Genomic DNA, 24,824 nt, shown 5'->3' with positions numbered 1-24,824 from the left:
AACTCCCAATCAGCTGTTTATTTCCTCACTGTTATATATGAACCTGTATCCAAGAATTACCAGATTATTTAAAGAAAGCTTCCTGCATAAAAAAGAGGAAAAAAAAAAAGCAAACAGAAAAATGAAGCTGAATTGGAGGAAATGGGTAACTTAGGGAAAAAAAGATGAATTTTAAAAAGAACTCTAGCTAGCATCCTCAGGGACAGTGAGCAGACATCATACACAAAATAGTATTAGTGATGATTATAACAGTAATGACAATAGCAAATACATATAAGGCTTACTGCATTCCAGATTTTATTCTTAACGTTTTATGTTTACAAACTCATTTAATCCTCAGAACTCTGAGATAAGTAGACTATTATTATCCCCATTTCAGATTAGGACAGAGACAGAGAATTTAAAATTGCTCAAGGTCACAGAGTTACTAAGTGGGAGATAGGGATTCAAGCTCAGTCTGGGTCCAAAATCTGTGCTCTTAATCACTACCCTCTTCATCTTTAACAAACAAAGACAAACAAACAAAACTCCCAGAGAATATGAAAGACTCTTGGAAAATGAAAACTTAATTTTATATTTCAACCCTCCTATGAATCTCTTTTTTGGGTTTGGTTTTAGGAATTGAGAGCATTGCCTGGAAATAGATTTAAAACGAAATAGAAAATATTATTATAAAGAAGAGACATTAGATGTTCAGCTCATGTGGTCCTTCATAGAATAGCAACAGTTACAGAAGGAAAGAACAAGAAGAAAAAAAAGAAAAAAAGGAAGGACACTACTAAAGAAATAGTACAAGATGACTTTCTAGGGATTAAACTCCTCAGATGAAAGTGCTCACTGAATACAACATGAACAGAAAAAAGCCTATAACACGCACATCATTGGGAACTGAAAACACCAAGAAAAACAAGAATGGACCCCAAAAGTTACCAGAAGGAAAGAATAGATGAGCTACAAAGGACCAACTCAGGCTGGTGCAAATAAATTTTAAAAGATTGTGGAGCATCACCATCCAAGTTCAGTGGGAAAATGATTTGTACCCTAGAATCCCAGACAACCTACAATTCAGATGGCAAGCAGTTAGATAGGCAGCAACTGCTTATCCTCAGCACATTCTTCAAAGGCAGTACTCTTTCTACAATTTTTAACACAATGATTGTTAAGACTATTATAGGGCTTCCCTGGTGGCGCAGTGGTTGAAAGTCCGCCTGCCGATGCAGGGGATGCGGGTTCGTGCCCCGGTCCGGGAAGATCCCACATCCCACATGACGTGGAGCGGCTAGGCCCGTGAGCCATGGCCGCTGAGCCTGTGCATCCGGAGCCTGCGCTCCGTAATGGGAGAGGCCACAACAGTGAGAGGCCCGTGTATGGCAAAAAAAAACAAAAACAAAAACAAAAACAAAAGACTATTATAAAAACAGTCAGTTGTAGAAGTGGTACAAAATGTCAGTTTTTAGACTGTGTCTCATGTAGAGCAAGTAGTCGAACGTGGCACCTTTTAATGCTTTTTCTCCCTCTCCAATACTGATGCACAAACCCCACTTCTCCCCTTTCCCCCAGTCAGACCCTGCTCCCACGCTTGCACCTTCTGATGTTAGAACCTGGATACACTCCTAGTGAGAATAAAATAAAGAACATTCAAACATGTGAAAGTTCAAAAAATTTATCATCCATATATTCTTTCTTAGAAAGTTGCTAAGGGATATGCTTCATTAAAGGAGGATGTACAACGAAAAAGAGAAAAAATGTGGGTTGAGGAGGAAAGGGAAGCCTTAGGATGACAGTTGTGTGGCCAAAGGATGTAAGGATCTAGAAGAGCAGTTCCCAGGGAAAACAACAAAAGCAAAAAGAGATGCCCAGAATGTTTCACATAATGAAGAGTCGGAAAGAATTGGGAATATGACAAAGAAAAACAATGCAAGAAAAACAAAAATAGGCAATTAGAAATTTTAAGAAAACTGAAAAATGGCCTAAGTAAGGGAATATAACCAAAAAAGACTACTTGGGACTATAATTAATCATTAATTCAAATGATACTGTATCTGGCACTATTTTAGCCACTGAGATTATAAAAGTGAGGGGGAAAATAGTAAACCAAAAAAATCAAAGAAATTAAAGTAGATAATCCTTGTCTCCTTGAAGCTGTAGTCAAGGATGGGGAGAGTGACAATAATTTTAAAAATTAAGTGAAATACAATATATGATTTGTATTAACAATAAGTGCTACAGCAAAAAATACAACAGACAGTAAAGCAAGAATCCTAGGTAGGGGAGTTGCTATTTCTGATAAGATGGTCAGGAACAGCCCTACTGAGCAGCTGCCACTTGGGTCAAGAACTTAAGGAAGGGCAGGAACAGTCAATGTGGTCCTGTGGGTGAATGGATGTTCCAGGTGGTGGGAACAGAAAATGCAAAGGCACTTTTCACACAATAATATATAAATGCTTAATTATGGTTATAAAGTAGATGTAAATGGCATCAATTTTAGAAATACAAAGATGAAAGAACTGAGAACAGAACCACGGAGAATGTGGACACACTTGTCCTCATCTGCTAGAGGGGACGATCCCAAAGCAGCACCTATAGTTAATGGGATAAGAAATAAAGGTATTATAAAGGTATACTGTTGTATCCACAGTTACAACAGAGAAACCAAAAATAGAGGTAAAACCAAATGAAGAATGATAGAGAAAAGGTAGAGGTGGGGTAGGGTTAAGTGAGTGAATTTATAATGCCTCCTTTATTTGCGTGTGTGTGTATGTGTGTGCGCGTTACTATATGATGCCTGAAAGTGATAAATTAAAAAATTTGAGGTGGAAGCAAATTACTTTTACCTGGATAAATGAAGATAAATATCAGAAGGAAAAGTGGAAAGAGAAGTGAGGCATCAGTGGGAAAAGGGGAACCAAAGAACTATTGATTTTAACCATGTGCATATATTAATTTGACTTAAGCACACCCACCTACCTACACACACACACACACACACACACACACACACACACACACACACACACCCTTTGGAAGCTCTTAGGATAAATAACACTGCCTACAGGGCCCTGACTGACTCACAAGCCTCACTTCATGCCTCCCTCCCCTGCACTCTCTGCTCTGACTACACTGGCCCCCTTTCAGTTTCCTGAGCAAGCAAGTCCCTATGCTGTTCCTCCCATCTGAAATGTTTGGCCCAATATTTACCTTCAGGCTGACTTATCCATTAGGCACAGCGGGCACAAGTGCCTAGGGCCCAAAATACTTTTAGGAGTCCATGAAAATGTTTTACTTTCTATTAAAATACGGAAAAAAAAAAACACTTTTCGTTGAAAGAAAATGTTTTAGTATATAATACTAACATATTTGTCTTCATACCAGTATAATCACAAAATACAATTTTTAATATTCTTATGGAGGAAGGGGCCCATGAAGGCAAAAGTGTCTAGGGCCCATAAAAGTCACACTGTGGCCCCTGCCTATCCTACTCCCCATTTCCACCTGACCTTGTGGATCATACTCATCCCTCAGATCTCAGCTAAAATGCCCCTTCTTCAGAGATCCTTTGCCTGATTTTCCCAGACTATATGAGGTCCCTACATATGTTCTTGCATTACCTTATAATGTGGAAATGAAATAAATTGTGTAATTTTCTGTTTAATGAAATCAGGAACTGTGCCTACCTCATTTACCACTATGTTCCCAGTACAAAGCCTTATATGTATTGATGTGAGACCATGTAGAACTGAGAATTTTCTACCGTGGCTCCCTCAAGCCCTGGTTCAGGTTTCTGATCCCAAATTTACTACTTACTATTTAAGCTCTTATTGACTCAGTTTCCTCATTTAAAATTGGGGATGATAATGGAGTTTTGAGTTAGAATGTGAATTAGAATAGTGACTGGCATATAGTAAACCCTATATAAAGCCTCGTTACCCTTTTATTAGATGATTAAAAGAACACTACCCTTTTTATTAGTATTATCATTATTATTATTCATACATTGTGTGAGTTAAGTAAATGTTTTAGTTTGTTAATTTCCTCCCTCTTACTATCTATTATGTAAATATGTTTTAAAAGAGGGTGGAGTCATTTTAAGAACTTAAGTCACAAAGTTTTTAGAGAAGAGTTAGAGCAAAGAGCTATAAGGATGGAAGGAAATGGAGATTTTGGTAATTGAAAATACATAATTATCCACGAATTCAAAACTTCAGGGCTTTCAAGATAGCCACACTAACCAGTTCATAATTTTACATGATAAGATCGGGCTAGAAGAATGTTTTTAGAAAAGAGTAGTAAATCAGAATTCTCTCAAACATAAATTTCCATGAAAATCTAATAAAAATGAGAGGTGGAATTTATTATCTTTTTAAAAAAAATCTTACCCATTTCCCCTGAATAGATGCTCTACACAGTTGAACACAATTTTCAATAGTGATATTACTTTCTTGGGGTTACAATTTTTTATACATAATTCCATCTGAGGGTAAATAAAAATACATACCCCCAAAGCAGTAAAAATAAAATAAAGCAACAGTAAATGAAAAGCCGGCCAACGGTTTTCATTTTGGTAAACAGTTATCTTAATATTTAAGCTTCAGACTCCTGAGATGACCCTTGGGATAAAATGACAGACTCAAGTCTTGATTCCTTCTGGTAATTCAAACAATACTCCACAAACTAAGGACCATTTATTTCGAGGATAAATGACTGTCTAGGAGGATTAATGTCCTCGGGCTTTGCCTGGGGTGTGTAATCCCACCTAATCATTACTCACAATCACCCAGAAAAGCCTCAAGTTAAAACTGTGATTGCTACTTAGAACTAAACTTGAAAATTCATTAAAAAAAATTCTTCTTTCATGATTTCATTTTTTTGTTTAATTCATGTGCACCTTTAGACATGAACTGCAGCAAACATTAAAACCTAGAGCAACAGTCAACATGTTTTGAGTGTTGCTTTCTTCATTAATTTATGAAAAAGATAAGCCATCTTTTTATTTGAAAACCAAAATAACTTTTATAAATGCAAAAATGAATTAAGGGATGCAGTATTCCCTGAAAATTAGGGAATAATCTAGAGTCAAATCATGCCACAAATTTCTTTAATTAGACCTTTCACATTTTTTTTCCTTAGGATGTTATTTCTTGCCATCTATCTTGCCAAAACTTTCCATTCCTGCTTTATCTCTAGGATTGACTGCTGGAATCCTCTCTCTGTTCTTCCAGTAACTATGTCTACTTTAGTTGATAGAGAAATACAATTTCTTACTGATTATAACATTTAAGAGTCTCTTCTCTGAATAACAGCAATTAAGAGTGAGGGCTATGTGTCTCGGGCTGCCTGGGTTAGAGTCAGATTCCTTACCTCTATAAAAGGGGGTAATAAAAGATTTTACCTCAAAGCACACTGTAAGGATTAAATGAGACAAATAATTCAAAGTATTTAGTAGATTGATTGCTATACAGTAAGCACTGAATAATTGTTATTGTTGCTAATAATGATAACTTTTTAGAACCTTTTATTTATAATACTTCTTAAATAGCTTCTGAGAAAACTGGATAAAAAAACAATTCTTGTGACTTTGGATAAGCTTCAGTTAAGCTCTCTGCTCTTCTATTTTCTCATTTATAAAATGAAATAATCTGGCAATATTAACCCAAAGTACTCTCTTAACTATAAAAACTTACATGATATTACTTAGCTATGATGAAGGTTCAGATTTATTTTCCTTCTCTGTGTTTGATATGTATTGACAATCTTATTTCCAGTTGAGACTAACTCTGGGTTTTTTTAGCCTTCTTCTTTGAATAAGAATCATGTCTAATGATATTCTGTACTCTTTCTGGCATTAGTAATCATGAGATACTTTCTTAACTTCTTATGATGAACTTTTACATTCAGTATCAAACCCCGAAGAAGACGCTAAGATGATATTGCTTTCTTCTGAACTGATAGCTCAAAAACTAATCAGATATTAACCACATATAACAAATGAAATTCTATCTAATCCAAGGATTTTAAAAAAACAAACCCTGTTATGTTTCTGGAGAGGTGTATACAAAGTTTTACTCAAAAGGCTTAGAAAGTCTTTTTAATATAGTAACATAATTCACAATTTAGGATAGTGCCTTCTGAGGACAGGAAAATAAAATTTATATCATGGTATAAGAAGCGTTATAGATTCTAATAAGGCATAACTTTAGTAAAAAAGGAAGCTGAATTTTTTTATTAAGATATAACTTTAGTAACAAAAAAGTTATACAGATATCATACAGATATGTATATTTAATCAATGAGAGAGGAGTAACATAAGTATTTAGTATAATTAAATTCTCATAGAGGCTATTTTAAAATCCTAAATTATGTAACAATAAACTTAACTAATGCTGACGTTTGGTTTAACATTATAAGTATCTTGTAGTGAAAGTCAGTGATTCCAGCAAGAAAAACTATGGCAGATGTAAAATACAGGTTAGTTAAAAATACCTTTAAAGTCAGTGTGCATACTGAAGTATTTAATGATTTAATATCTGAATTTGCTTCAAAATAATACAGACGATATAAGTGAAACAAGATTAGCTGTGAGTTCTTAATTACTGAAGCCAGACTGAGGTACATGGGGGTTCATTATACTATTCTGCCAAATACTTTGTGTTTAAAACCGTCCATAATATACACAGTTCCAAAAAAAAAAAAAAAAAAGCCAATGTACTAGCAGACACCAAAACCAGAACCCATGAGGAAGATGATAGATTTAACCTCATAAAAATGCTAACTTTATACGGCAAAAAGTAAGTACATAAAACAAAAACAACCAGCTTTACAACAAATGTTAAAGGAACTTCCCTAGGTGGGAAAGAGACCAGCAATACAAAACAACCTTGTATACATATAGACTGCTATATCAAAACCTCATGGGAACAGCAAACCAAAAAATTACAATACATACACACACAAAAAGAAAAAGCAACCCAAACACAACACCAAAGATAGTTATCAAATCACAAGATAAGAGAACAAAAGAGAAAGGGAAGAAGAAAGACCTACAAAAACAAATCCAAAACAATTAAGAAAATGTCAATAGGAACAATCATATCAATAATTATCTTAAATGTAAATGGATTAAATGCTCCAACCAAAAGAAAAAGGCTGGCTGAATGGATACAAAAACAAGACCCATGTATATGCTGTCTAAAAGAGAACCACTTCAGCTTTAGGGACACATACAGACTGAAAATGAGGGGATAGAAAAAGGAATTCCATACAAATAGAAACCAAAAGAAAGTTGGAGTAGCAGCTTTTTAATTAGACAAAATAAACTTTAAAATAAAGACTGTTACAAGACACAAGGAAGGACACTACATAATGATGAAGGGACCAATCCAAGAAGAAGACATAACAATTGTAAATATATATGCACCCAACATAGGAGCATCTCAATATATAAGGCAAATGCTAACAGCCATAAAACGAGAAACTGACAGTAACACAATAATAGTGGGGGTCTTTAACACCCCAATTACCCCAATGGACAGATCATCAACACAGAAGACCAATAAGGAAACACAAGCCTTAAATGACACATTAGACGAGAGAGACTTAATTGATATTTATAGGACATTCCATTCAAAAGCAGCAGAATACACTTTCTTCTCAAGTGCGCATGGAATATTCTCCAGGAGAGTTCACATCCTGGTCCACAAATCAAGGCTTGGTAAATTTAAGAAAACTGAAATCATATCAAGCATCTTTTCTGACCACAATGCAATGAGATTAGAAATCAATTATATGAAAAAAACTGTAAAAAACACAAACACATGGAGGCTAAACAATGTTACTAAACAACCAATGGATCACTGAAGAAATTAAAGAAGAAATAAAAAAATACCTAGAGGCAAACAACAATGAAGACACAATGATCCAAAACCTATGGGACGCAGCAAAAGCAGTTCTAAAAGGGAGGTTTATAACAGTACAATCTTACCTCAGGAAACAAGAAACATCTCAAATAAACAACCTAACCTACACCTAAAGCAATTAGAGAAAGAATAAAAAAACCTCAAAGATAGCAGAAGTAAAGAAATCATAAAGATCAGATCAGAAATAAATGAAAAAGAAATGAAGAAAACAATAGCAAACATCAATAAAACTAAAAGCTGGTTCTTTGAGAAGATAAACAAAATTGATAAACCATTAGCCAGACTCATCAAGAAAAAAAGGGAGAAGACTCAAATCAATAAAATTAGAAATGAAAAAGGAGAAGTAACAACTGACACTGCAGAAATACAAAGGATCATGAGAGATTACTACCAGCAACTATATACCAATAAAATGGACAACCTGGAAGAAATGGACAAATTCTTGGAAAAGCACAACCTTCCGAGACTGAACCAGGAAGAAATAGAAAATATAAACAGACCAATCACAAGCACTGAAATTGAGACTGTGATTAAAACTCTTCCAATAAACAAAAGCCCAGGACCAGATGCCTTCACAGGCGAATTCTATCAAACATTTAGAGAAGAGCTAACATTTATCCTTCTCAAACTCTTCCAAAATATAGCAGAGGGAGGAACACTCCCAAACTCATTCTACGAGGCCACCATCATCCTGATACCAAAACCAGAGAAAGATGTCACAAAGAAAGAAAACTATAGGCCAATATCACTGATGAACATAGATGCAAAAATTCTCAACAAAAGACTAGCAAACCGAATCCAACAACACATTAAAAAGATCACACACCATGATCAAGTGGAATATATCCCAGGGACGCAAGGATTCTTCAACATACACAAATCAATCAATTTATACACCACATTAACAAACTGAAGAAAATAAAACATATGATCATCTCAATAGATGCAGAAAAAGCTTTTCACAAAACTCAACACCTATTTATGATAAAAACTCTCCAGACAGTGGACATGGAGGTAACATACCTCAACATAATAAAGGTCATATACAACACACCCACAGCAAACATTATTCTCAATGGTGAAAAACTGAAAGCATTTTCTCAAAGATCAGGAACAAGACAAGGATGTCCACTCTAGCCACTTTTGTTCAACATAGTTTTGTAAGTCCTAGCCACAGCAATCAGAGAAGAAAAAGAAATAAAAGGAATCCAAATTGTAAAAGAAGAAGTAAAACTGAAACTGTTTGCAGATGACATGACACTATACATAGAAAATCCTAAAGATGCTACCAGAAAACTACTAGAGATCATCAATGAGTTTGGTAAAGTTGCAGGATATATAATTAATACACAGAAATCTCTTGCATTCCTACACACTAACAACGAAAGTTCAGAAAGAGAAATTAAGGAAACAATCCCATTTACCATCACATCAAAAAGAATAAAATACCTAGGAATAAATCTACTTAAGGAGGCAAAAGACCTGTACTCTGAAAACTATAAGATACTGATGAAAGAAATCAAAGATGACACAAACAAATGGAGAGATATGCCATGTTCTTGGATTGGAAGAATTAATATTATCAAAATGACTATACTACCCAAGGCAATCTACAGATTCAATGGAATCCCTATTAAACTAACAATGGCATTTTTCACGGAACTAGAAAATTTTTTTTTACAATTTTACAACACAAAAGACCCTGAACAGCCAAAGCATCCTGAGAAAGAAAAACGGAGCTGGAGGAATCAGGCTCCCTGACGTCAGACTATTCTACAAAGCTACAGTAATCAAAACCATATGGTAATGGCACAAAAACAGAAATATAGATCAATAAAACAGGATAGAAAGTCCAGAGATAAACCCACACACCTATCTCAACTAATCTATGACAAAGGAGGCAAGAATATACAATGGAGAAAAGATGGTCTCTTCAATAAGTAGTGTGGGGAAAACTGGACAGTTACATGTAAAAGAATAAAATTAGAATGCTCCCTAACATCGTACACAAAATAAACTCAAAATGGATTAAAGACCTAAATGTAAGGTGGCAAAGTATAAAACTCTTAGAGGAAAACATAGGCAGAACATTCTCTGACATAAATTGCAGAAAGATCTTTTCTGACCCACCTCCTAGAGGAATGAAAACAAAAACAAAAATAAACAAATGGGACCTAATGAAACTTAAAAGCTTTTGCACAGCAAAGGAAACCATAAACAAAATGAAAAGACAACCCACAGAATGGGAAAAAAATATTTGCAAATGAAGTGACCAGGGAGGGATTCATCTCCAATATATATAAACAGTTCATGCAGCTCAATAACAAAAAAAACAAACAACCCAATCAAAAAATGAGCAGAAGACCTAAATAGACATTTATCCAAAGAAGGCATACAGATGGCCAACAAACACATGAAAAGATGCTCAACATCACTAATTATTAGAGAAAAGCAAATCAAAATTACAATGAGTTATCACCTCACACCAGTCAGAATGGCCATCATCAAAAAGTCTACAAACAATAAATGCTGGAGAGGGTGTGGAGAAAAGGGAACCCTCCTACACTGTTGGTGGGAATGTAAATTGCTACAGCCACTATGGAGAACAGTATGGAGGTTCCTTAAAAAACTAAAAATAGAAGTACCATACAATCCAGCAATCCCACTCCTGGGCATATATCTGGACAAAACCATAATTCGAAAAGATACATGCACCCCAGTGTTCACTGCCGCTCTATTTACAATAGCCAAGACATGGAAGCAGCCTAAATGTCCATCGACAGAGGAATGAATAAAGAAGATGTGGTACATATATACAATGGAATATTACTCAGCCATAAAAAAGAACAAAATAATGCCATTTGCAGCAACATGGATGGACCCAGAGATTGTCGTACTGAGTGAAGTAAGTCAGCCAGAGAAGGACAAGTATCGTATAATATCACTTATATATGGTATCTGAAAAAATGATACAAATGAACTTATTTACAAAATAGAAACAGTTACAGATGTAGAAAATAAACTTATGGTTACCAAGGGGGAAAGTGGCAGGGAGGGATTAATTGGGAGATTGGGATTGATATATACACAGTACTATAAATAAAATAGACAATCAACAAGGATCTACTGTATAGCACAAGGAAGTCTACTCAATATTCTGTGATAACCTATATGGGAAAAGAATCTGAAAAAGAATGGATATAGGTATATGTATAACTGAATCACTTTGCTGTACACCTGAAATGAACACAACATTATAAATCAACTACACTCCAATATAAAATTAAATTAAATTTAAAAAAATTAAATAAGAAGCATTCTAGCCAAGGAGCATTTATATTCTATCATTTCTAGTCATAATATATGTACATATGTATATAATAATATAATGCATAATTATATATGTATTATTATGCATCGTATAGACATATATCAATAAATTCAGAAAGACATATGACAACATATAAAAAGTACTTATCTCAAGGTGGTAAGATTACTATACTTTTCCATATTGTCTTTTCTTTTTTTTACAATGAACATGTATTAATTTTATAATAGAATTGTATGTCTTAACTATTTCGAGAAGTCTGGCATTTTATTTATTTTTATTTATTTATTTTTTGAATTTTATTTATTATTTTATACAGCAGGTTCTTATTAGTTATCCATTTTATACATATTAGTGTATATATGTAAATCCCAATCTCCCAATTGGCATTTTAATGTATAGATGTCAGATGTTTTTCATATTCAATAAATATTAAGTTCACAGACAAGAAAACTATAATTATATGAAGAATTCATGGAGAGAAAACAACTCCTACCTTCTGGAGAGAAACTGATAAAAACATAACATGTGCTGTGAGACCCAGCAGCGTAATGGAGGCAGTAAATCTCTAGATGCTCTATGCCTTTACGAGTCCCTATAAAGGAGTACCTCTTCTCTCTGTAACAGAAATAACATAGACACACATATTTATTTAAAGGACAGGCTGAATGAAAAGTATCCTTACGTATACACTGGAGCTATATAGGCTGCTGCCTGTTTTCAAGTGGGGTCTCACAGAAAAACAGTTGGAAATATTACCACTTAAAAAAAAATAAATTTATTTATTTATTTATTTTTGGCTGCATTGGGTCTTTGTTGCTGTGTGCAAGCTTTCTCTAGTTGCGGTGTGCGGGGGCTACTCTTCATTGCGGTATGTGGGCTTCTCATTGTGGTGGCTTCTCTTGTTGCAGAGCATGGGCTCTAGGCGTGCAGGCTTCAGTAGCTGTGGCAAGCGGGCTCAGTAGTTGTGGTTCGCGAGCTCTAGAGTGCAGGCTCAGTAGTTGTGGAGGATGGGCTTAGTTGCTCCGCGGCATGTGGGATCTTCATGGACCAGGGATCCAAGCCATGTCCCCTGAATTGGCAGGTGGATTCTTAACCTCTGTGTCACCAGAGAAGTCCTATTTTTTTTTAATTTACCATTTTAACCATTTTATTTATTTACTTTTGACTGTATCGGGTTAGTTGCGGCATGAGGGACCTTTGTTGTGCTATGTGGGTTTCTTAGTTGCAGCATGCATGCAGGATCTAGTTCCCCGACCAGGGATTGAATCCATGCCCTCTGCATTGGAAGCGTGGAGTCTTAACCACTGGACCACCAGGGAAGTCCCCCATTACCACTTATTTGTTATATAACCTTGGGAACATTACTTATCCTCTCTGTGCCTTAGTTTCCTCATCTGTAAATAGGGATAATAACAGTACCCAAGTAGAAGGGTTATTATAAAGATTAATATTCATAAAGTACAACAGTGTCAGATACAATAACAACAGTGTATGCCATATATGTGGTTTTTAAAGATAAATACCTGAGTGGGGTTGATTATATTAATACAGGCTCTTCACAGAGCATATTACTTTCAGTGATATTTTACTTCTGTTAACATCTCAAGTAATTCTCACTTCAGTGCTATGAATGGATATTATTACCACCTGGCCCTCAGTTTTGCAAATTAGAAAGTTGATTTTATCAGAGCTCCCCAAACTGTTACAGACTCACAAGACCTGATAAATTTAAAAAGGCAACTTTTTGTTGTTCCAAAATGATAGCAAATGGACTGCATATAATACTATTTCCTGCTACCTGGTCTATTTAAGTACAAACCACTTAGAAATTACCTGTTTAGTGTAAAGTTAAAGCAAGTAGAATTGAAAAACTCAAACTGGACCTTCCATCAAACCATAGTAGTGTGCTTTTCTACTGTGTTACTAATCTCCTCTTACACTTGATATGATACCTTGAGAAAGCACAACATCACCAATGGAATATTCTTGCCACGAATGTTTAATCTCAATCTAATAATCAAAAAAAATCAGAAAAATCTAAATTAAGGGACATCTTGCAAACAATTTGCCCAGACTTTTAAAACATGTCAACAACATGACACAAAAAAGGCTGGGAATTTTTCTTTTTTTTAAGTTTAAAGGAGATTAAATGGATATGACAACTGAATACAATGCATGATCCTTGACTGGATCTTGAAATCAGGGGAAAAGAAGACAGCTATAATTACTGAACAGTTGGGAAATTTAAAATACAGACTTTTAAAATCCTTATTAGTTAATACATTTAAAATTAGGTGGATTATTCCTGTAAATAAAAATTATTCATTCATGCGTTTATATGCATCATAATTAATTAAACATCTATTCAGTGTGATAGGCCTGCAGATAATAAAAATTCTTGCAAGTAACAGACCCTAAAATTCAGTCTTGGCCTGGCCAAAGAGGTCAGGTGAAGGGTAGTGCAGACCCCTCTATCTTAGTCTGGCAAGTTAGCAAAGTGGCTAAACCACCGTCTGATATATTTGGGACTCAGGCCATCTTCCTATTGAAGTGTTTTCCCTTCTAATGAAGGGGAAAAATTCAGAATGTTGAAGCAGGCTGCTGCTTCATGCAGCCTTCAATAAAGTTCTACAAGAAAGAGTGGCACATCAGGAAGCAGAGAAGGGAAAAAAAGATAGCTTTGCCAAAAGAGCTACTTTCTGTCTGTGGCTGAGAATCAGATGATCTGGAGCTTGGCAGGACTGAAGAAGCCAAATTATAAATGTTTTATAATTATCTTTTATTTATTTTTGAATAGGTTATTTGCATGATATAGAATTTGAGAGATATAAAAAGGCAGTGAAAAATTTCCCATCCAGTCTTGTTCCCCAGACATCTATTCCTCCCCCCCACCACCGCCAGAGGCAATCCCTGCTACCGCTCATGTATTCTTCCAGAAATGTTTAATGCATTGCCATATCTATACATGCATTTACAGAAATGGAGCAGGTTATATACTCTGTTTTATACCTTGCTTTCTTTATGTAATATGTTTTGTCAATTGATCACTTCAGTACATAGAGAGCTGCATTATTATATATTATTTTCATAAAGCTTATACTGTAAAAACTATAGAGTAGATAAGAATGCAAGAGGACACAACAGGTGTTTTCCCATGGAAAGGAAAAAAAATACTGGCCACCAGACAAAAAGAGCATTGAGGTATCTGAGTGTAGAGTACTGAAGATGACGACTGAGAAAGGTAGCTGGGAGGATTTATCTGAAGACATCTTTGGATTCAGAGAGTGCCAGTGCATTGTGGCAGAACATCTGAAAAGTTACTGAAGCCTTTGCCATGAGAGGGGTGCAAAAGTGGCTAAGACTAATCTGGCAGACATTAAAGAGACTGGGGTTTGAGGAAACAGGGTGAAGAGTACCTGGTCCTCACAACTGGAGACCACAGCAAGAACCGCAGCAGTAGACTAAGTATACGAAGTCCAGAGGCCCAGCAAGAGGAAACACATCTCAGCGGATGACGGCACATGGTGCCCAAATGCCAAGGGCCCTGAGTAACTCAGCAGAGACCAGCAAGCAGAGAGAAGAATGTGGAAGCCCATGCTTATCCGCTGATATCAGGACGATATGAGTCTCCCCAGGAACTTGGGGAAGAGCAGAAGGGAAGGAGAGGATAAGAAGAAGAATCTTAAAGCCTAAATTGACTCAATTTTAACTCAGGAGTGACCAAGTTAGTACCAGTTGGTAAGATTAAGTTTTCCTTTATCTATGGAAGTGATGGGGTGGGGGGACCAGGAGAAGAGGTTTGTGAGTTAATTCTGTTTCACACATAGGCAAATGGTATTTTACACACTTAATAAAATTTAAACCTACATAGCTCATAAGGCTGTTACAAGGATTCAATGAAATGGTTGTGTGAAAATGTACAAAGAATAAATGGTGTGATTTTCTGGTTACAATTTTTTTTTTATATCTTTATTGGAGTATAATTGCTTTACAATGTTGCGTCAGTTTCTGCTGGTTACAGTGGCAACCTTTCTGTGACTTCCCCCCCAAGTTCCGGGGAACTTTACTGTGGTCCCATAATTCCAGATTTTATTATACACGCCCACTTCCAAAGACTATTGTTTTTTTTTTTTTTTTTTTTGCGGTATGCGGGCCTCTCACTGTTGTGGCCTCTCCCATTGCGGACGGAGCACAGGCTCCGGACGCGCAGGCTCAGCGGCCATGGTTCACGGGCCCAGCCGCTTCGCAGCACGTGGGATCCTCCCGGACTGGGGCACGAACCCGTGTCCCCTGCATCGGCAGGCGGACTCTCAACCACTGCGCCACCAGGGAAGCCCAAGACTATTGGTTTTGAAGTAAGTGAATCCTCAGTTCAAATTCTACCTCTGTCACCCACTAGCTGTAAGAATCTGGGGAAGTAACTTAACTTCTCTGAGTCTCTGAATCTTTATTCATAAAACATAGTGTGACAACCAAAAATTATGTTATACTGTATTAAGTGAAACATTGAAAGGTACACATGACACTGTCTTTAATAACCAAAAATCACTGTATACATATATTAAGATAATGAAAAGAACAATTACTTCCTCTAAAGGTTAAACAATGTTGCCCAGTTTTTGATTTGGAAATTTTGATAATCTTGTCCATGTCCTGACTCTAATATATTGAGCTCTGTAATATATGGCTCTTAGTTATTGTTCCCAGGGCAATGGAGTACTAAACATCCCCACACACTGTGAAGAAAGCAGGCCTGTGTCATAATAAAAGCATTCAATATAAAATATATGATACATAAACAGCAATCTCTTCAAATCTTACTCTGAGACTCAGTATAGGGATTGGATATGGTAATTTCCCATTTTCTTAAAATAAATTGTCTTTTTGAAAAAAGATATTTAAAAAAAAGGTATTTCTCTCAAATCTAACACGTTAGAAAGAAAAACTACTCAGTAGATAATAATGTTGATTTCTGGTTAAGGATGGTAGATTGAACATATATTTAATTCCATCCCCTTTCAAAGCCACATTAAAATACAGTATAATATTAAATATTTCACTAAAAAGCATGAAACAAGAAAGAAAAAGAGAATGAGGGATGAATGACAGTACCAAAATTTGGAAACTAGACGGCAGAAGGACTACAGCTAACTGACTTAGCAAATGCAAACAAACTAAATCTTAAACTAGTAGGAGATAAAGCCAGGAAAAAAATTTTATTTGCATTACAGTTTCCAAGAAACTTAGTAATTGGTAGCACCCAGGCTTATGGAAGTAGGTTAAAGGTAGAAATAAGAGCAAGGCTGGTTGGAAGTCTGTTTAAGAATTAGTCTCTTGCATTCCCTCTCTACCATCTGCAACTGGACAAGTACCCCTCCCTCTATCATCCTAGCAGAAGACAATGTTTATTCTTTGGAGTGGTAAAACAGAAGGTTCCCAAACTGGGAAATTTGGAGAATTCTGGTCAGCAGAGTACTCTACTGAAAACAGAACTGAATGAAATTTTATACTTTGAATATGACATCCCAAGTCCTCTTCTACTTAGTTTGTAAAATGCTAGCAGCGCATCTTATAACCTCTAGGTAGGAGATTGAATGATTCTTCTTTGGAGAATCTAACTGGATTAAAGAGAATCTAACTGGCTTAAAAACTGGATTAAAGTTCTCAATAAATTGACACCGGGAGTTCCTGAACAAAACAGCATGGTCAGATCTATGGAATCCACAGTCATCAAGCCCCAATTATGTATTATCTAGATATCCCCCTTTCTTATCACCTTAAACATGAGCAGTGGGAAATTAATGGATTAAATGTGAAGCTGAAAAAAAAATCAAGAAGTAGGAATATAATCATTTATTTAGAGATACTGTTCTTCATAAACACCAAAAGAAACACCTAAAAAGAACCGAAAGTGATTGCTTCTGGTAATTGGAAAAATGGTGAAAAGAGGTGTAGAACAGGAAACTGCTAAGTTCTTTAAAAAATAAGTCTTGTAGGACTACTTGATTTTTTAAACTATGTGCATGTGTAACTCTGATAAATATAGAACAAAACAGTATAAAATTAACATTAACAATGATCTGTAGGAACTTAGTAATTCAAATTTAAATTCTTAAATGTGGCTGCGTATGAACTGCTGTATTGTCCAACCTTAAAGGGTATGTTTCTAGAAAACAGGTGTTACACCAGACAAATATCTGCTATGGCAGCCAGCACATGGCAGGTAACTAAACATTGCTACTTTAACTGGTAACAATGAAAAACAAAAACAGGCACTGTGGTGGGTTCTAGACCTCCTGGGTTCAAATCTTGACTCTAACCCTTTCTAGTTATCTAGTCTTGGACAAGATATTAAATCTTTTTGTTTATGCTTCCTTATCTGTAAAATCCTCATTTCATAGGAATGTTGTGAGTGTTAACATATATTATAGGAAGAGTGTTTAGCACAGTGCCTGAGGCATAAGGAATGGTTAATAAATGCTAGCTATTTTAATTTTTATCCCCAAATCCTAACTCTGGATGTTAAGGATCATGTCTACTGTACCTCCTACTACTCCCTTGCACAGACCTTACGACATTTTATTTCCCACAAATGTCTTGTTCAACAACTCTAACCCTAACCATCACCCTAAAATCAATATTGCCTGGTTCACTTCAAAACACAAACTAGAAATAAATACCTGGAACCACCTCTTTTGTCTTATCCATTCTTACTTTCCTTTTCCTTTAAGGCAGCCTGGAGCAGGATTTGTAAGTAGAGGACCTAAGTTTGGGCAGGTCATTTAGCCTCTCTGACTATCCATTTTCTCATCTGTTAAGTGGAGATGATAATACCTGCTGGAGTGGATACTTGAAGTTTGTCTCTCCACCATGCTTTCCTGCTATTTCTGCTAACTGTATACCAATTTTCCTTTTGACAACTCACCTGTTTGACAGCTTTAGAGGTGGGCCTAACTGCCAAAGCCAGTCTGCATAGCCTTCTATCCCTCTGTCCACAGTGAGGTTTCCAAGGATGGATACTTAATCAGATCAGGACCACTGACACTCAAAAATGTCAGTGACACCAAGTGTGGAGCTGACAATGAAGCCAATTCAGGGGATAAGAACTGGGAGCCTCAGATTAGTCTTTCTGGAGACCATTCTTTCCTATAAACCACAATATCTCCTTTTAGCCTAAGCTTGTGTGTGTGGAGTGGGGAGGGAGGGGAGGGGGGAGGGGAGGGCAGAGAGGGCGAGTGCTTCTTCAGCTAAATGAGTCTTAACTCCTACCAACCATGTAAGTATTATCTCTACTGTTTCTAAGATCAACTGAGATAATAAATATAAAAATCTTGGATAAATGTAAAAGAGTATGCAAATGTTAATTGTTAAAAATTGTAATAACATAAGCCCAATTTCTTCACAAAGTGTACTATCCTTGTAATAGTTATAACTTATTTTCACAAAAATCAAAGTACCTTATTAAAAATCTGGACATGATGCATAGTATTTGTAAATATATATTTTGCATAAAAAATATAAGAATGCACAATTGTCCAAATTATTCCAGGTCATGCATGTGACAGCAGCTCAGACGGCTTCCTTATCTACCAGATTTAAAAGGTTAGGCTAGTACACCCTAAATCTCTATTTTACCCTTTGATATTTAAAGTTGTATGCTCCATAAACCTATTTGAATCCTTTTGAAAATATGTATTCTGTACTAATTACTTATAAGTGAATTTTATCAGACTTAATTAGTAAAGTCTAGAGTAGAACAATTATTTTATTATTTACAAGTAAAACATGAATTAAAGAGAAATTGAAAAATGGTACCTAGTCCCTATAAAAGCTGATTTTATAAATGTATGAAATAAAATACTCTGAAGTCAGAATAAAAATTAGAAATAAATGATACCCCAAATGACCTCAAAGGCTATAAAAAGGCACTTGTTTTCTTAAATAGATTCATCTCTTCATGTCTACAGGATTAGTCTGACTGATGATTCTTTTCTTTCTGGCTAAAGCAAAAGTAAACTTTAGCTCAACTCCTGTTTAATTTCTCAGAAACGAAATAAGTGCAATTGAAATAAATGCTGCTTTATAGTATTTGCTTCATCTGATATCTCCTAGGTCTTATCTCTAGATTATACTCCTTCAGGTAAAGGATCAGATAATCAGGTAATAAGGATGACTTTGGTCTCATCTTCCATTATCAATACCTAATGATAACAATGAATATAATAATGAGAAAATCATGAGCATGAATGTATACATTTTTTTCATGATGGAAAATATCCAATACAAAATAAAAAAAAAAAGACTGGGCTGTAATGGCATTTTTTTAAAGAAAGAAAATGATGAGTTAAGAATGCTATTCTTTAATTAAAAAAAGTTATAATATCAGGGTCACTGGTAAAAGTTTAATACCAATTAAAAATAGTATTAGACAGATAATTAGTCAGGAAACATAATAAAATGCTTAAATTCCAGTTCAGCAAAACCAAGAACTCTTCTTAATAAACTGGACTATGAAGAATGTGGTATTTTAATAAATATACTTTAAGTCAGTTTTGTCCTTCAAAATGGTTATCTTCGGAGGCTGTAAACCAAGCCCAGAAATGCCAGGATTGTGAAAAATATTTCTGGAATTTCTCTTTTGTAATTGCCTCTACAGTTAACTTTTGTACCACACAAGATTCCTTGTTGTTTCTGACCCCAAAAGGCATACATAACTTTTGACCCACTAAGCTTAGTTTGACATGACATTTAATTGGTTTAAGAATTCAGATGAAACTAGTATGTGCATGCAAAATAGTATGTTAAGGAACAAAAGCAATTCCATAAATATTTTGTGCAAAGGCAGTATCCATGGAGTAAGTCTACAGTTTCCAAAAGTGCTTCTGAGAGTCAAAAAATAATAAAGATTTTAAAATGTTGTTTGTCGCCTTCCCTATAACTATGTCTTAAATTAAGAATAAAATAGCAGTCTGAATATGCAGACATAAAATATCAAATTTCAGATTGTGAGAATAAATTTTTTAAAAATAGCAGCTTCTAAAAATTAATTCAATTTAACATTTATTGAATGTATTCTATATATCTATAGGAGTGCTAGATACAATAGAAAACAGCAAAATAAATAATACACAGGCCAGGTGTTCAGAGCAATTATAAGCTAAGTGGAAGAGAAAGTTACGTACAATAACCAGTACAACATTCTACTTCGGTTCTAGACTTAAACATTCTAAATAAAGCTAAAATCTTAGTTATATAAGCTAATTTACATTCAAACGTTTTAGTCCATAGTTTCTCATGTCATTCCTTTTACCACTAGCATTGTGTACCATTATAAATACATATCACATCACATTGTATAAACTTATTTATATGTCTGCTCCCTCAGCTGGTCTATGAGCTCCTCCACATGAACTAGAGGTCATGGCACAACATCTACTGTAATGTACATGAACAACAACTGTGTGAATCATAAGGCAGGAAGTTAAATTACTGAAAGAAAGGCAAAGCGGTATGAGAAAATCAGAAAAGGAATGGTTTTAATTCCCACTGGAGAAAGCTTCAAAAACAAGGGAGCATTTAAAGAAAACTGAGATCTTAATATACAGAAACATAACAAGAGAGAGAGGATTATGGGCAGATGGAACAGGAAAAGTCTGCAAAACTCTGAAGGTAAGGAAGGTACTGAGTATGCTGTAAAATCTTCATAATCCAGTATCACTAGAATTCCAAGCTTTTGTGATTGATTGATAGATGTATTAACTATAGGGAGGGGTACTGGGAATAACACTTAGACAAATTAGCAGCAATCTGAGTGGGTCATCTTTCCCAGACCTTTACTACCGGGGGACCAACAGTACAGGTCTATCAAAATGGTGCCACAAAAAAATGGCCTTTGAAAATCTATTCATATGTCTGAACACAATTCAGATGTCTATATTATTTTAGAATAATGTAGAGCACTCCTTACCAAATGGCATTTCATGGAATAATACACTCTTAGAGAAATGCAAACACGTGCAGAACCCAGTTCAATTCAGTGTATTTTCCCAAATAATTTGACCATGGAACATTTTTGTCATAAAATTCCTGTTAACATCTCAGTTTGGAAAATATTATTGTAATTTCCCTATTTTTAATATATAAGGTATCACTATACTTTAAAATTTGAGTTATCAAATGGGTCTATTTCAGGCATTATGATGTTATAGTACTACTGGGAACAACTCCTACTAAATATCCACCAATTTGGTAGCAAACAGAGGATATGAGACAGTATCATGATAATAAATTATCAATATAAGTTTACTTCATCTTATATACCCAAACCTACATGGATCATTTAATAGTTTATGGTGAATTAATCATAGACTACAGTGAAATTTAGTCAGATAAACATAAGGTTTGATTTAGCTATATCTCCTTAAAAAATATAAAGAAACTGGAAACAAGATGAATGTCTACAAATAGCGGAATAGTTAAAAAAATTTTGGTACCTCCATACTACACAATATTGCAGTCATTAAAAAAATAGAGCTATTTCTACAAAGCACTGTAGAGTGAGAAATGCAACGTGCAGGTGTGTGTGTATGTGTGTGTGTAATCCCATCTTTTAAGCAATGAACAATTCCTCTCTCTATATGTGTCTATATATATATGTGTATACACATTGAGTATATGGAGGATATATACTAGATTAAGAAAAAAGACTGCATAAAATATGATAATAATTTTACTGGTATATAAAATAAAAATAAGATCTAAGAAAATGAAGAATATTAAAACCTAGAGAAATTACATCAAAGTTGATTAAAACTAATACAATAAATGTTTCCTATTTGATTTCTTTGATGAATTCCCATTAATCATGGTAGGGGCTGGGACAGGTGAGATGTACATTTCGTAGCATGAGTTATATATTCTTTCATGGTTTGATTCCTACTTTTCTCACATTCCCAGTATATATTCAACATTCCAGCTACAGTAAACAACCTAGCATTTACTGGGATACTCTGTGCTACTTCATAATCCTGTGCCTTTGTACATACCGTGTCCACTGCAAGAAATGTCTTTTTTTTTGCTTCTCTGCATGTTGAACTCTTAAAAAGTTTATGTGTAAGACTTAGTCAAACAAATATTAAAAATGTAACCTGTTGTATAATAAGCATTGAGTAAGTATTACAGGAATTCAAAGTCCTGACTGGAGTAGTCAGGAAAAGCTAGTAAATGAATTAGGTCTTGAAAGATTAGCACTTTAACAGAAGTGAGGAGAGAGGGTGCACGCAAACCTCGGAGATATTGCAGGTTCAGTTCCAGACCACTGCAATAAAGCAAATATTATTCTCAAAAAGCAACTCACACAAATTTTTTGGTTTCCCAGCGCATATAAAAGCTATGTTTACCCTCTACTGTTGTCTATTAATTGTGCAATAGCATTATGTCTAAAAAACGGTGTACATACCTTCATTAAAAAACTTTATTGCTAAAAAATGCTAACAAACATCTGAGCCTTCAGTGAGTCATAATATTTTCCCGGGTGGAAGGTCCTGCCTCGATGCTGATGGCTGCTGACTGATCAGGGTGGTGGTTGCTGAAGGCTGGGGTGGCTGTGAGAATTTCTTAAAATAAGACAACAGTGACGTTTGGTGCATTGATTGACTCTTGCTCTCACAAACAATTTCTCTGTAGCATGCAATGTTGTTTGATAGCATTTTACCCATACCCACAGCAGAACTTCTTTCAAAACTGGACTCAATCCTCTCAAACCCTGCTGCTGCTTTATCAACTAAGTTATTGTCATTTCAACAATCTTCACAGCATCTTCATTAAGAGTAGATTCCACCTCAAGAAACCACTTTTTTTGCTTATCCTTAAGAAGCAACCCCTCATCCATTCAAGTTTTATCATGAGATTGTAGCAATTCAGTCACATCTTCAGGCTCCACTTCTAATTTTAGTTTTTTGCTGTTTCCACCACATCCACAGTTACTTTCTCCACTGAAATCTTGAACCCCTCAAAGTCATCCATGAGGGTTGCAATCGATTTTTTGTAAACTCCTATTTATGTTGATATTTTGACCTCTTGCCATGAATCACAAATATTCTTAATGGCATTTGGAATGGTGAATCCTTTCCAGAAGGTTTGCAATTTACTTTGCCCAGATCCATCAGAGGAATCACTATCTATGGCAGCTATAGCCTTATTAAACGTATTTCTTAAAGAATAGGGCTTGAAAGTTGAAATTACTCCTTGATCCATGGACTGCAGAATGGATGTTGTGTTAGCAGGCATGAAAACAACATGAATCTCATTGTACATCTCCATCAAAGCTCTTGGGTGACAGGTACATTGTTAATGAGCAGTAATATTTCGAAAGGAATCTCTTTTCTGAGCAGTAGGTCTCATCACTGGGCTTAAAATATTGAGTAAACCATGTTGTCAACAGATGTGCTGTCTTCCAGGCTTTGTTGTTCCATTTATAGAGCACAGGCAGAGTAGATTTAGCATAATTCTTAAGGGCCTTAGGATTTTCAGAATGGTAAATGGTCACTGGCTTCAACTTCATCAGCTGCATTAGCCCCAACAAGACAGTCAGCCTATCCTTTGATGCTTTGAAGCCAGGCACTGACTTCTCCTGTCTACCTAAGAAAGTCCTAGACGGCATCTTCTTCCAACATAGGGCTATACTGAAAATCTGTTGTAGAGTGTACCAATCTTCATTATCTCTTTTTTTTAACATCTTTATTGGAGTATAATTGCTTTACAATGGTGTGATAGTTTCTGCTGTATAACAAAGTGAATCAGCTACACATATACATATATCCCCATATCTCCTCCCTCTTGCGTCTCCCTCCCATCCTCCCTCTCCCACCCTTCTAGGTGGTCACAAAGCTCCAAGCTGATCTCCCTGTGCTATGCGGCTGCTTCCCACTAGCTATCTATTTTACATTTGGTAGTATATATAAATCCATGTCACTCTCTCACTTCATCCCAGCTTACCCTTCCACCTCCCCGTGTCCTCAAGTCCATTCTCAACGTCTGCATCTTTATTCCTGTCCTGCCCCTAGGTTCTTCGTAACCATTTTTTTTTTTTTTTTTAGATTCCATATATATGTGTTAGCATACAGTATTTGTTTTTCTCTTTCTTAACCTTCATTATCTTAGCTAGATCTTCTGGGTAACTTGCTGCAGCTTCTACATCAGCACTTGCTGCTTTACCTTGCACTTTGATGCTATGGAGGTGGCTTCTTTTCTTAAACCTCATGAACCAACCTCTGCTAGCTTTAAACTTTTTTTTTTGCAGAGTCCTCAACTCTCTCAGCCTTCACAGAAATGAAGAGCATTAAGGCCTTGCTCTGGATTAGGCTTTGGATTAAGAGAATGTTGTGGCTGGTTTGATCTTCTATCCAAGACCACTAAAACTTTCTTCATATCAGCAATAAGGCTGTTTTGCTTTCTTGTCATTTGTATGTTCACTGGACTCACACTTTTAATTTCCTTTAAGAACTCTTCCTTTTCATTCACAGCTTGGCTAACTGTCTGGCACAAGAGGCCTAGCTTTCGACCTGCTTTAACTTTCTACA

General features: G+C 35.5%; 1 protein-coding gene across 7 annotated transcripts in view; it reads right to left on the bottom strand.

The window, feature by feature from the left end:
* MBD5 (methyl-CpG binding domain protein 5) overlaps positions 1-24,824 on the bottom strand; it is a 244,949-nt gene that overhangs the window by 135,662 nt on the left and 84,463 nt on the right. For all 7 annotated transcript variants that reach the window (XM_082630254.1, XM_082630255.1, XM_082630256.1 and 4 more), the window contains exon 2: positions 11,738-11,859. The gene's annotated coding sequence lies outside the window, so the exon portion shown is untranslated. The remainder of the gene's footprint in view (positions 1-11,737; positions 11,860-24,824) is intronic.

This window comes from Mesoplodon mirus (genome assembly GCF_964341445.2).
Source record: "Mesoplodon mirus genome assembly, chromosome: 8".
Taxonomy (NCBI): domain Eukaryota; kingdom Metazoa; phylum Chordata; class Mammalia; order Artiodactyla; family Ziphiidae; genus Mesoplodon; species Mesoplodon mirus.
The sequence above is the reverse complement of the archived record's forward strand: the minus strand, read 5'-3'. Positions and strand labels throughout refer to the sequence as shown.